Source organism: Sciurus vulgaris, assembly GCF_902686455.1.
Source record: "Sciurus vulgaris genome assembly, contig: HiC_scaffold_631_arrow_ctg1, whole genome shotgun sequence".
NCBI classification, from domain to species: domain Eukaryota; kingdom Metazoa; phylum Chordata; class Mammalia; order Rodentia; family Sciuridae; genus Sciurus; species Sciurus vulgaris.
In genome coordinates, this window is record NW_027632954.1 from 1,496,009 (window position 1) to 1,509,001 (window position 12,993).

Here is a 12,993-nt window from a genome sequence, read left to right on the forward strand (position 1 = left end):
TGTTGATACCAGGTTGCGGCTGAGAGGGTCCCCAAAGCCTTCCCAGCCTGCTAGTTCAGGGTACACTGTGCTGTATTAAACCACGGAGGACACAGGGCCCAGCGCTGGAGTGAGCAGGTACGCAGTGGCTGCCCTGCAGGAGATGGTGTTGCCTGGCCACTCCTGGGGAGTGCACCCAGCCTACACCCACCATACACCACTCAGGTGATGCCTTGACAAGTATTCACTTGTATCAAAATGTGTAGCTTACTTTATTCTGCTTTGTCTTAACATGTTTACTGTACTCTTCTTTCCAACAAATACCTGCCTCCTCCCTAACATAGTCTTTGATTTGGTAAATAAAATATGGACACATGGAAATGACAAATAGTCTTAAAATCACATGGAAAATGAGATACAAGGTCAAAAGGCAAGTTGGATGTGGCGACCCAACCTGCAGTCCCAGCACTTGGGAGGTTGAATTAGGAGGATTACTGAGTCCAGGGGTTCAACAGACTGAAAAATGTAATAAAATACCATATCAAAAAAGGAGGGGACTGGAGAAACGCACCTACACAAGTTTAATAAAAAAGATACTTTATACAATGGAGAGTAAAGGAAGTAAAAATAAATTCTCAATCACATTTTATGCTAAAGTCCTATGGAAGATAATTCTCACTGTCTAACCTCATTTATTAGATAGGAGTTTGTATGGGGGGTAAGGCCAAGGGTTACTCATATTACCCAATCTTGACAAATAAATTTAAGCATTAATGTACAAACAGTTCCTGTACTAGGATCTAACACAAAGGACATGGCTAGACAAAGGCAGGATCACTTTGAAGTTCATATGAACAACTCTAGCTCAAACAATTAGCCTTTTGCCCAGATATATAGCCTTATGACCAGATATGTAGGCAATATGGCATGTAGAAAATTTAAGCCACAATCCTATAATGTTACTCTACATAAAATTCTGGAATGTAGAATTTCAGTACAGGAATGTGTCTTAGTCCAATGTTTCTTTCTACAATACAATATCAAGTGACAATCTCATTCCTCCTTAAAAGTCTCTGGCCTTGGAGATCTCACCATCTGAGGAGATGATATAATTGATTGCTGTAGTTGCTGAAACATTATTTTTTGTACAGATCCCCAAATCTACTTCTATTCTACTTGCATCATTGGAACTAGCTCTTCCTTCTGGAACCATAGAATTGAATTTTAACACCTGACAGGTCTTAAAATATGTGAAAATCACCTGTCATAACTACTTTAATCTTCTCATTATCTGGCTAACCAGCACAGGTTTCTTATATAACAGGTTTAATTCTCTCTGCCATTCTAGTTGCCCTTTTCTGGGCACACTCCAGTAACTATCCTGATATGCTCCTCCTGAAACAACAGAAGTCAGAAATTCAATACTCAGAACTTACTGTGTTTTTTTGATGTCTTTTCTCATGTTAGCTACAGAAATTATTACTTACAAATCAATAAGGAATAATGAGAATATTTCTTTTGAAATTAATCACAGATCTTTTAGGATGCTCAAAAAATACATTTTGAGATCTTATTTTCAAATAGTTCTTATACAGTATTCATAGATGTAATATCAAGAAAGTTCTTGGATGCCATGCAAGAAATTTGTATTTAATGTAGGCTATAGAGAACCACTGAAGGATTTTGACTGGTAAATAACTCAAATCAGATTTGCAATTTAGAATACATGTCAGAGGGAGTAAATAAATGCAAGTAAGTCTTGCATTTATTTGCTTGAAACTTTATGGAGGAGGAGGAGGGGGTGGAGATCTATTTGTTGGGGGTGACAGTTCATAAACAACAAAAACAAAAATCTGTTAAGATTTGATGGACAAAGATATTTGCAACATGCCATGATGCAGTTCTCTTTGAATTTAATAACTTTTAATGTTATCTTGTTTAAACACATATTGCATCATATTTCTTGTCTCCCCCCAAATCTTGCTCCCCTTTTTATATTCCTAGTTTACAATAATGACACAGCACCTGGAAAGATTCTTTTCTCTCTTATCCCCAACATGTATTCTGCCACCAACTCCTTTTAAAAGTTCCTATGAAGTTTCATTCAAGTTTGTCACCTCCTATACATTTACATTGCCATTACTTTGGTTTAAAGGCTTCATGAGGTCTTACTTGGACTGACATTCCAATTTTACTCCCTCTAACATGTATTCTAAATTGAAAATCTGATTTGAGTTCTCCCCTCCCACTTAAAATCTTTCAGTGGTTCTCTATAGTGTACATTTAAAGAAAAAAAAAAAAAACTTCTTGCATGGAGTCAAGAACTTTCTTGATATCACCTCTATAAATACCCCTGACTTCATTTTCCTTAATTGCTATAACATTATTTCCCAACATTCTCAATTACTTGTAATACCTGGAACTCAATTTACTGTCATTTTCTTCTAATTGTATATAAATATTGATGATTTTCCCACTCATATAACAAAATTTCCTTTTTTCTTTTAGTATATAGCCATGGAAGAATTGGGTACTTGTTGTCCACTGTTACCATAGTAACGCCTCTACATTGTTATTAGACTTTCTGCTTAGGATGCAGTAAATATTTGTGAAGTGAATGAACACATTAAATGTTTGTTTCTTGTCTATCTTCATTCTATGACTCTGAGTACCAAGAAAATAGGGATTTTCTATTTTTGTTTTTTCTGCACCTAGGAGATCATATATACTGAGAGATCAGTAAATGTTTGCTGAACAATGTTGTTGAAAAACAGTGATGAATTGAAGTTTATTTTCCCAGGGTCCCAAGACAATGTGGGAATGAAGAGAGCCTAAATTAAGCTCTATGATAATGGGTCTTTCAAGATCTACTCGCAGGAGTAAGACATGTTGTATTTGTGTAATTCTGACTTTCTAAAATCCTGATTTGCCCTGCACATTTTGGTATAATGTTACAAGAGAAAAGAGATTTGGCTGCCATAATGGTCTTCCAGACAATTTCAGCCTTTTAACAAGAAGAGAAATTGGCCAAGGCACTTGATAAGCTGAGATCTTAAGAAGTTTCTACTTCAAAATTCAGAACTTCATTTGCTTGAAGGCCATACTGTATTCATTAGAAGTGACATTTATTAGATATCTTCTATGTGCTAGGCATTGGTCTAGCCTTGGAATTTGAAAGGTAAATAAATGATTATTTAAAGAGCCTTCAATATACTAATAAAGGAGGGAGGAAATATGCATAGGTTTGTCCTGTATAAACAGAAAGTAAAGGGAGGGCATACCAAGAGGAGAACATCAGAAACAAAAGCTCTGGGTACAAGGATATCTGCTATATTTTTGCTTAGTGAGTACGTCATCCAGTGCTTCTAGAAGATTTGATGTGTGGTAAAGACTAGTGAAAATGAACCTGCAAAAGCAGGTTATACCAATCTGTGGTGGAAACTAAATGGCACCCTATGACATTATATCTTCTGTTAACACAAAGAATTGGTATAATTTAATATGGTTTTCATGGAAAGAAAGTTGCTCAATGAAAGAACACTTCTGAGACTGGCAAAACAGGCAAAGAACAAAGAAACTTGATTTCCTTCATGGCAAGAATATGGGTTCAGTGTTATAGAAAAGGGTGAAATATTTCCCTTGACAAAAGGGCAATAATTCCAGAGAATGAAGGAAGAAGAAAAATGGGATTCAGTAGAGGGGAGACAGATGAAAGAAGAGGACAGACTGAGCTGGGTAGGCTTGAAAGTCTAGGAGAAACTAAGTCAAAGATGAACTAGTGAAGATAAAATTCAGGGATGAGAAAGACAAGAATTTTTTAGGTAGACAGGTAAGTCATGGCTAGAATAAAAAACTCAGGGTTCCTGTAGGAATAGGAATTCTGAAGATTTCTTTTTTGCAAAAGCTGGAAGAATGTGTGCTAGGCTTCTGTTACTATAAGAAACTGAAATTTTTGTACATTTTCCTTTGTATCACCTACTCTCATATCCATAATGCAGATTCTTCCAAATATTCATATTTCCAATTTCTCTTCTCAAGTTACTTGGGCATGGAATAAGAGTCCCATTTGCTTCAAGCATACTAAGATGCTCTGACCTATGTTAATGAATTTTTCTCCCCTTACTTAATTGATCTAATTAAGATATCCATTTAATATGACCAGAATTAAGCCCAGCCATGGGTTACTTGCATTTGGTGATCCAGTGCTCTTAAATAGTACATGACCTACTGCGTAAACTGTAAGAAATTAAGAAATGCCAGACACTTGGAAAGATGTTTTTTACCTATTAACTATATAGCACTGTATTTTTCCCTCTGAAATCATGAGGATCTCACTAGTAAACAGTAAGCTATAATTCCAATGAAAACACTGAATAGTTTTAATTAAATACTAGTAATGATAATAAATTTTATTATAATAATTATAAGATAAAATAATTTTTGCTTTAGAAATAAACTTCAAAGTCATCTGGCTTCTCTCTATTCTGAAGCTTAACTTTCCTTCATTCACCTCTGTTCAAATGGCCATTTAGGCATGTGACATTTTTTTGCTATTATGTTTGGATTTTTCACAATTTCAGAGGTTGCCCAAGAAAAGTTCTTGTTGATCTAGGCATTAGACTAAAAACTCTGCCCCTACTAGAAGAAAGAGTAGGTCCAACTCTCTATCATGTCGGCTCAGGAACCAACATCCTCCTTAAGGCTCCTGAAACAGAAATAAAATAAAGAATCAATAAATGGGATGGTATCACATAAAAAGCTTCTTTGCAGTAAAGGAAACATCAAAAGAGCTCTCAGAATGGTAGAAAATCTTTACCATCTAAACCTCAGAGAATTAATCTCAAGGATATACAAAGAACTCAAAAAACTTAAGACCAAAAATCCTCAAAAACTCAAACAATAAATGGGCAAAGGAACCAAATAGGCACCTCACAGAAGAAATGCAAATGGACAAAAAATATGAAAAAATGGTCAACATATCTAATAATGAGAGAAATGCAAATTAAAACTATACTGAGAGTTAATCTCAGACAGAAATATATCAAGAATACAAGTAACAGTAAATGTTGTCAAGGATGTAGGAGAAAATGTTCACTTATACATTGCTGGTAAACTGCAAACTGGTGCAAGCACTGTAGAAAGCAGTATGGGGATTCCTCAGAAAACTTGGAATGGAAAGACCATTTGACCCAGTTATCCCACTCCTTGGTTTATACTCAAAGGACTTAAAATCAGCAAACTACAGTGACACAGCCACATCAATGTTTATAGCACTCAATTCATAATAGCAAAGCTATGAAACCAACCTAGGTGCCCTTCAATAAATGAATAAAGAAAATGTGGTAAAAAAACACAATTAAATATTACTCAACCATAAAGAAGGATGAAATTATGGCATTTGCCAGTAAGTGGATGGAACTGGAGAATATCATGCTAAGTGAAATAAATCAGGAGTAGGGTTGTGGTTCAATGTTTAAGACCTTGGTTTGCATGTGTGAGGTCCTGGGTTCAATCCTCTACACCACATAAAAAATGAATAATATAAAGGTATTATGTCCATCTACACCAAAAAAAAAAATTAAAAAAAGAAATTAACCAGACCCAAGAAATACAAGGCCAAAGTACTCTCTTATATGTGGATGATAACTCAAAATGGGGGGGTAGGGAGCAAAAGTATGGATGTTCACTGTATTAGACAAAGGGGAATGAAGGGAAAGGAGGAGGGATGATAATGGGAAAGACAGTAGAATAAATTAGACATAACATTTCTATGCTTATATATGAATACAAGAGCAGTGTAACTCCATATCATGTTCAACCACAAGAATGGGATCCAAATTGGAATGGGTTGCACTCCACATTTGTATAATATGTCAAAATACATCTTACTGTCATGTATATCCAAAAACAACAATTTAAGAATAAACCATTATATGGACAAAAAAGGAAAATATCTTGTCACGTTTATTTTTTAATGTTAAGTTGATATTATACAACCCTCCAGATTTCACTCCTTGATTCTAGTTTGACTCTTTGCACTCCTAAGTAGGTTATTCCTTCAAATATTTGAAGGGAACTCTCAGATCTCCCCCAGATCTTAACTTCTTTTGCCTAAACTTCTCCAGCAAATTCTTCTGTATTTGAAATGATATGTTTTCACATTCCTTAAATAATTCTTATCTCTCTTCTTATTCAATGAATTCCAGTTTTACTTTTTTAAAGTTTTCAGGTGGTAGTCTGATCAGTTTAGAGAACAATTATGTGTTCTGGGACATAATAATTTTTTGATGATGATAGAATTAATCATGCCTTTTAGAAGCCTTATCTTCTGCTGACTCATATTGAGCCTAATATCCCAAACCTCAAAATTTTTTTCTAGTACTCCTAGCTAAAACTGAAAGAAGGTATGTAAAGGGAGTGTGAGGATTTGAAAGTTGAATATTCTACATTCTGGACTAGTCTCCTACCAGGTGTTAACTTACTGTCTGAAATTAAGTCACACCATTTCTATATTTGACATTCTCTATAGTAAAGGATGGCATTTTTACTTCACAAATACATGCCAGTTGTCCAAAATTTAGATGAGTGGAATAATCTGGGGAAAATTTTTGTCAAAAATCTTATGCCTGTCCCACCCAGACGTACTGAATAAGCATTGAGAGGGATGAGCTCAAAGCATCTCTAAGTTTGGAAAATATCCCAGGTGATTCTAATACATGTTTATGGTTATAAATTACTACTTTAGAATCACTTAAAAATAAATGTTCTAGTAATAACTTTATGCCAGATATTATGCAACCCTCAAGATTTCAGTCATACATACTGCTATTTAAAGGCAAGTACATAAACAATTAAACATCATCAAGTAATTAAGTAGTCAATTTGTACAGTCACTTACCTTTAAATACTTGAGTGGCCCAGCATCCTTGGAGTTCTACGATGGACATAATGACTCCTAAGGGTTGAATCATGCCTATGATAACAAGAATTAACTTTTCTAGGGGGAAGACCTTTTATATGGGGATATCTTGTTTTTGAGCATTTTGATGGAATCCTCAAGAAAAGCAAAGGCAATCCTGCAGTCTGTGGCAAAGATAACAGCATCAATGTCATCCTCTCTGGAGCCATCCTCAAATATGGCAGCTGTCTCTGTGAATTCCTTCACATTTCCTTTCACTTTTAGCAAGCCAGAAATTGTATATTTGGCATAGCATCATTTACTTTTGGATGCTGGCTCAGAGCTTTATGAGTGCCAATAAAGATGAAGAGGAGAAATGAGAGTGATCAAGAGAGAGGGAAAGAAGGGGAAAGAGAGAGATAAATCATGTAAGTAATTTTTTCTTTGGTGGAGGTGGATAAATTATGTCAATGGTTTCCACTCAGTCTACCAATGAAATATGGAAAAGTTCTACTTTTTACCAATTCTACTTTACATCAGATTTTCAGGGCAAAAGCTGAACCCTAGAAGTAACTGAAAGGGGAAAGTACTGGAGAAGTGAAGGAAGAAAAGTCTTATTTGAAGAATGCATATGTGGTTTCTTAAGTAATACTAACACTCTGTGGTATGATAAGGCCGTAGGCCAATAGTTTTTGTCCACATATTATTAAGTGTGGCAGAACTTGTCTGTTACTATTCTGTTCAGTTCCATTTCTAATTCCAAAGGCCCAAGAGGTAGACTTAGAATTTCATTTCCCAAACTGTGTAATAAATTACATCCATATAGCAATGTAGAATTTAAATTACATTTCCATGCATTAACTTGACAGTCACACAAACTCTAAGAAGGAGATAGGATAGGTGTCATTATCTAGGTTGTATAGATGTGGAAACCGAAGTTAAAAGAAGTGAAGTGACTTAACCAATGTCATACAGTCTAGCATTTTAGAACTTCTATTAAAATAGCTTTCTATAAAGTCTGTTGGGATACTTTGGACCTGTTAAGTAGTGTTTTCTAAAGACAACATGGAATAAGGGTATCAAAATAAGTAAGTCTTGTTTCCAGTATCTTGGGTCTTTTTAAAAAAAAGTCTCAATTCAGTTTTTTAACAGTCTTAATTTCTGAATTTTAAGTCAGTAGGCTCTGACAGTCCTCATTCCATTATCTTCCTGGCCTAGCCTCAGAAATATTATATGTTTACAACTATACCTGATTTGTTGAATTTAATTTGCTTTCATTCTAATCTTTAGGAAGAATCTTTTCTTCATCCCAAACTCACGATTTCATTTTTCTCTCTAAACCTATTCCCTTTCTAGCAGTACCACCATTTACATAGATGGCCAAGTCACAAAATTGTCTCTTATCTGTCTCACACAAAGCCTATCCTCTTTATACCTTAAAAAGGAAAATTATCCAGAATGCTCCCTATCTCCCCTGAACTACTACAGTTGTCTTTAGGGCTCCCTTTCTATCTGCCTTATATACCATTTGCCTTAGAATAGAAAGGCAAATAAAAATGATTTTAGGATCCTCAATTTGGAAAAGAAAATAAAAAGCTAGAAAGAATACTATTGGGTCAAGTGCTGTGGTCATTCTACAATACTTTTTTTACAGATTTATCATGTCACTCATTTGCTTAAATTCTAGGAAAGTGCTCTGCCACTGAGCTAAATCCCCAACCACCCAAACATTTTTTTAGCAGAGCATACAAAAAGTTTCTTACCTGATAGACCTAGAGATATATTCAACTACTCTTGTATCGTTGCCATGTAGTGTAGATATATCAGACTATGTGCAGGTCTCAGGTTATAATGTGCCTTTTGCTATTCTAAGATATTATAATTAGAATGCTACATGCTGACACTATTTACCTACCTCTTATTATTTCATAACACCTCAATTTGTTTTGCAACTACAGAAGATATTCATGCTTAAATAACTAAATGAAAAATTGTTGGGAAACACAGCATCCAAGTATCATCTGGCTAATTAATTTCAAATTACTTAGGCAATTTAGCAAGACCCTAAGCAAAGTAGTGAGACCCTATCTCAAAAAATACAAAGGGCTAGAAATGTAACTGAGTGGGAAAGTGACTCTGGGTTCAATCCCAATACCCAAAGAAAAAAGAAAAGAATATTATTGGGATATCTGTGCAAATTTGAATATGCCAACATTTTAGATAATGTATTTTATCAATGTTAAATTGCCCAAATGTGATGATTGTATTATGGTATATTAGGGAGTGCCCTTTTTCTTGGGTAGATATTAATGATTTTGACTCACTTTAAAAATATATACTTAAGTATGTATGTACGTATGCTACATATTGTTTGGATCTTCCTATCTTCTAAAACGGAAAACAGAAAAAGTAAATATGGCCATATTTGATACTTGAATCTAGGTAAAAATATATGAATGTTCAATGTATTTATCATTGAACTGCTTTTCTGTAGATCTTCATTTCTCATTTTCAAACATGAGAAATTATTAAAAATTCATTTAAAGTCAGTATATAGAAATGATTTCACAATGGTCATCCTGGCTGTATGACAACCTCATTTTTTTATACTCTGCATCCTATGCATTTCTTTGTCATATCCTGTTGTCTGTCTTCACATTTATATTTTTAAGGTAAGATCCATTCTGAAGTCTTCAATTTGTTACTCATATTTTCCTTGGGCAAATTACTTAATTTCTCTTAGTTTCAACTTTTTTATTCTGTAAAATGGACATAAAACAGGTACAGACCCCCAGGGGTATTTGTGAGGGTAATGAGATAATACATATAACTCATCACTGTGCTTGTCTTTAAAAACTCTTCAAAAAAGGTAAGGTATTATTTGTATTATCATGTCTTTTCTCTCTGTATTTCATGCCCAATATAATGCCTTGCTCACAACAGGTGCCCCATATTTGTTGACTGAATGATGCACTGCCCTGTACTACCTTTTTTGTTGTTGTTGAGCACAATATAAAAAGTATTGATACCTGACAGAATAAGAAAATGGTTAATGGCAATGAGAATAAGTGACAGAAATCCTTTAGATCAGCAGATCTTGGTCTTCTGTGGTTGATAAGGTAAAAATTTAATTTCAAATTCTCTGGGTTGTCTTAATATATAGGTTGAGATAGTTCTGTTAGCCTGTGTGAACAATCCTTGTTCTTGTATCTTAGCCAATACCAACTCCATTCTCATCCTGAGAATATACCTGTGTTTAGCCTTCAGGCCAAACTTCATGATCAAATCTTTGATACATACTTTTTCCAAAAATTTATTTGTTAATGCTTGGCCACATATCTTTGATATAAGATGTTTAAGTTGAGAAAAGTGTAACACATCAAAAGGATATCTATGGTCCCCTACATGATTCAGAATCCAAGCACCACTCCTGGTGCTGAGGAATACCTAAGGCATAGAATATATTGTTCACTGTCATCAATCTGGCTCACAATCTGAAAGCACTCCCACTTTATTCAAGTTTAAGCTCAATCTCACTAGTGTGGCATTTTAGTTTTGTACAATCTTTTTAAAAAATTTCCTGCCATTTTCCTTCCCAAACACTATCCAAGAATATATCTCACTGTGATCCACCACTATGTTTTTGTTTAAAGTTAATGTGCTTGGAAAGTTCTTCTCTTTTAAATTCTCCTCAGCCCATTCGTTTTTTTTTTCTTTTGTTCTAGCATTAAAGATTGTAATTTTTTTTTTATTTTTTTTGTTGGCGAGGATGTGGGGAGAAAGGTACACTTATACATTGCTGGTGGGGCTGCAAATTAGTGCAGCCACTCTGGAAAGCAGGGTGGAGATTCCTTAGAAAACTTGGAATGGACCCGCCATTTGACCCATTCATTTTTAAGATTCAGATCAAGTTGTCTTCCTCTATGAGAATACCACTGGCCTTTAAGGTTGAGAATTCCCTCTCCATCCTCTGAACTTCACTAGCACTTATGAACAATAGGACTCATTAGAAATGATGGAATAGGCTCAGCTCAGTGGCATATGCTTATAATCCCAGTGGCTCCAGAGGCTGAGGCTGGAGGATCATGGGTTCAAAGTCAGCCTCAGCAATTTAGCAAGGCCCTAATCAACTCAGTGAGACCCTGTATCTAAATAAAATATAAAAAGGGCTGTGGAAGTTGCTCAGTGGGTAATTGCTGATATCTATATGTTTTTGGGAAGATTAGATTGCTTTTTTCCTTTTTTCATTTGAGGGGCAAAAAGGAAACTCACCCACCATCCAGTTAAGTAAAAATTTTTAATTACCAAAATGTGCCTTCCTTTATATGAGAACATGGCATTTCTTCTGGCCAATGGATAATTCACACTCTCAATATTGCATTTACACAACCTCTTCCAGAAAATACCTGGTCTTCATCAAATCCAAGGAGAGGCTAACTAGGATTCTTTAAAAAAAATTTTTTTTGTAGTTGTAGATGGACAGTATGCCTTTGTTTTATTTTTCTGTGGTGCTAAGGATGGAACCCAGTGCTTCACACATGCCAGTTCAGCACTTTGCCACTGAGCTACAGCCCCAGCCCTAACTGGGACTCTGAGTGCAGCCTGAAACAGTGAAATTATTCCTTAGTATAAGGCCAACTGAATAGTGGAACTCTAACCAGTAATCATGCCCCTCCATTAGCATCAATCATGATGCCAATTGAAGCAATGAAACCAAACCTCATATTTGCCACTGCTACTGATGGGCAATGTGCAGTCATCCATAATCTGTTGGGTCTACCTTCTTGATAAGACTGAAGATAGAATGAAGCAAAGTAAATCATTGACTCAAACCTGCTTGGCTGTTTAGCTAATCTCTGCAACAAGATCTCCTCCAGAATTCCCAACAATAATACTCATTTTCCAACCAATGCTTCTGGGTTTTTATAGTCTCAACTATGGAAGTACTGTACTTTAATCTTCTCAATTCCTGCAAAAGAACAGAAAATATTTTTTAATGATAGTTTATATGATGGATATCATTTTAAAATCATTTTTTGTAGAATTTAAAGTTGAGGCATGTATTCTCCATATGATCTCCCTTTATTCAACTATTCTTGTCATTCTGAACACTTTTGCTTATTTTTTTCTTCCATAGCCCCAGAATAGTAACTTGTGATTCCTTTGTCATAAGTCGTTTGTATTTTGTATTTGCAGACTCACAAACCCAAACTGATTCAGAAAACTGCCATTCTTTTTTGTCTTTTCATTCCCTTAGATACATACTCCCATTTCAATTAGAGTATATATGTTGCTGTATACTCTAGGATATACACAAAGTGCATTTTTTAAAAAAAGAAAATTCAGGCCCCAAACTGAAACTAAATTATTCAAGCTTTCATTTAACACTTAGAAACTCAATATTTGTTTGTTTCCTCAATCACTAAAAAATTTCACATCTGAATCAATGCTGGGTAAGAGTTCCACAGTCTTTCTTTTAGATCCTTAAGAAGACCAAAGTCATTGTGAAACTGAATACAATAATGTTCTACTTGTCAGAAATACATAGACCAGAACCTTCTATTTCTTAGTGTCAAAGGCATGGCTTAAGGGTCATCCTCCTTTCTGGTAGGTCACTCACCTGGAAAGCTTTCCAGGGGTAAGTGAACATTAGTGTGATGGCCAGTGCAAACCATGACTCCCTCAAAGACATTAACCTTCTTTTTCCCTTTACACTCAATGACCCCCTCCCATTGGCCTGAACTAGAAAAATCAGGTCTCTTCTTCACACTGTACACAGTGGCCTGAAATAAAAGTAACATACACAGGGGACTGTAACTGTAGCAGGTAGAGTGTATATCTTCTCAGACATGACTTATCCTGCAAAATGTTACACAAAATGTTAATACCACAGGTACCATCACATCATTAAGGTCCTTGAAAGAATATTTGATTTTCATACTCTATAAAGAACAGTTTTGTTTGAGGTTGTGGTCAAAATGAGAAGACTTCTATAAGGCAGGTAAAGTAAAATGGAGTAGACAGGCTAATGTACTCTCCTGTGCCTCTAGAAAAGTAGGATTTGTGAGGATTTTTACTTTCTGCCTTAAGGCATTGTAGTACCTGAATAAATCCTG

General features: G+C 35.2%; 1 pseudogene across 1 annotated transcript; it reads right to left on the reverse strand.

The window, feature by feature from the left end:
• Positions 1-1,139: 1,139 nt before the first annotated feature.
• Positions 1,140-12,816, reverse strand: LOC306652139 (flavin-containing monooxygenase 5-like; annotated as a pseudogene). The gene is made up of 6 exons: positions 12,775-12,816; positions 12,498-12,660; positions 11,711-11,846; positions 10,126-10,324; positions 6,878-7,220; positions 1,140-1,374 (listed from the first exon to the last, which is right to left on the reverse strand). The product of its transcript is annotated as a flavin-containing monooxygenase 5-like (transcript).
• Positions 12,817-12,993: the final 177 nt, after the last annotated feature.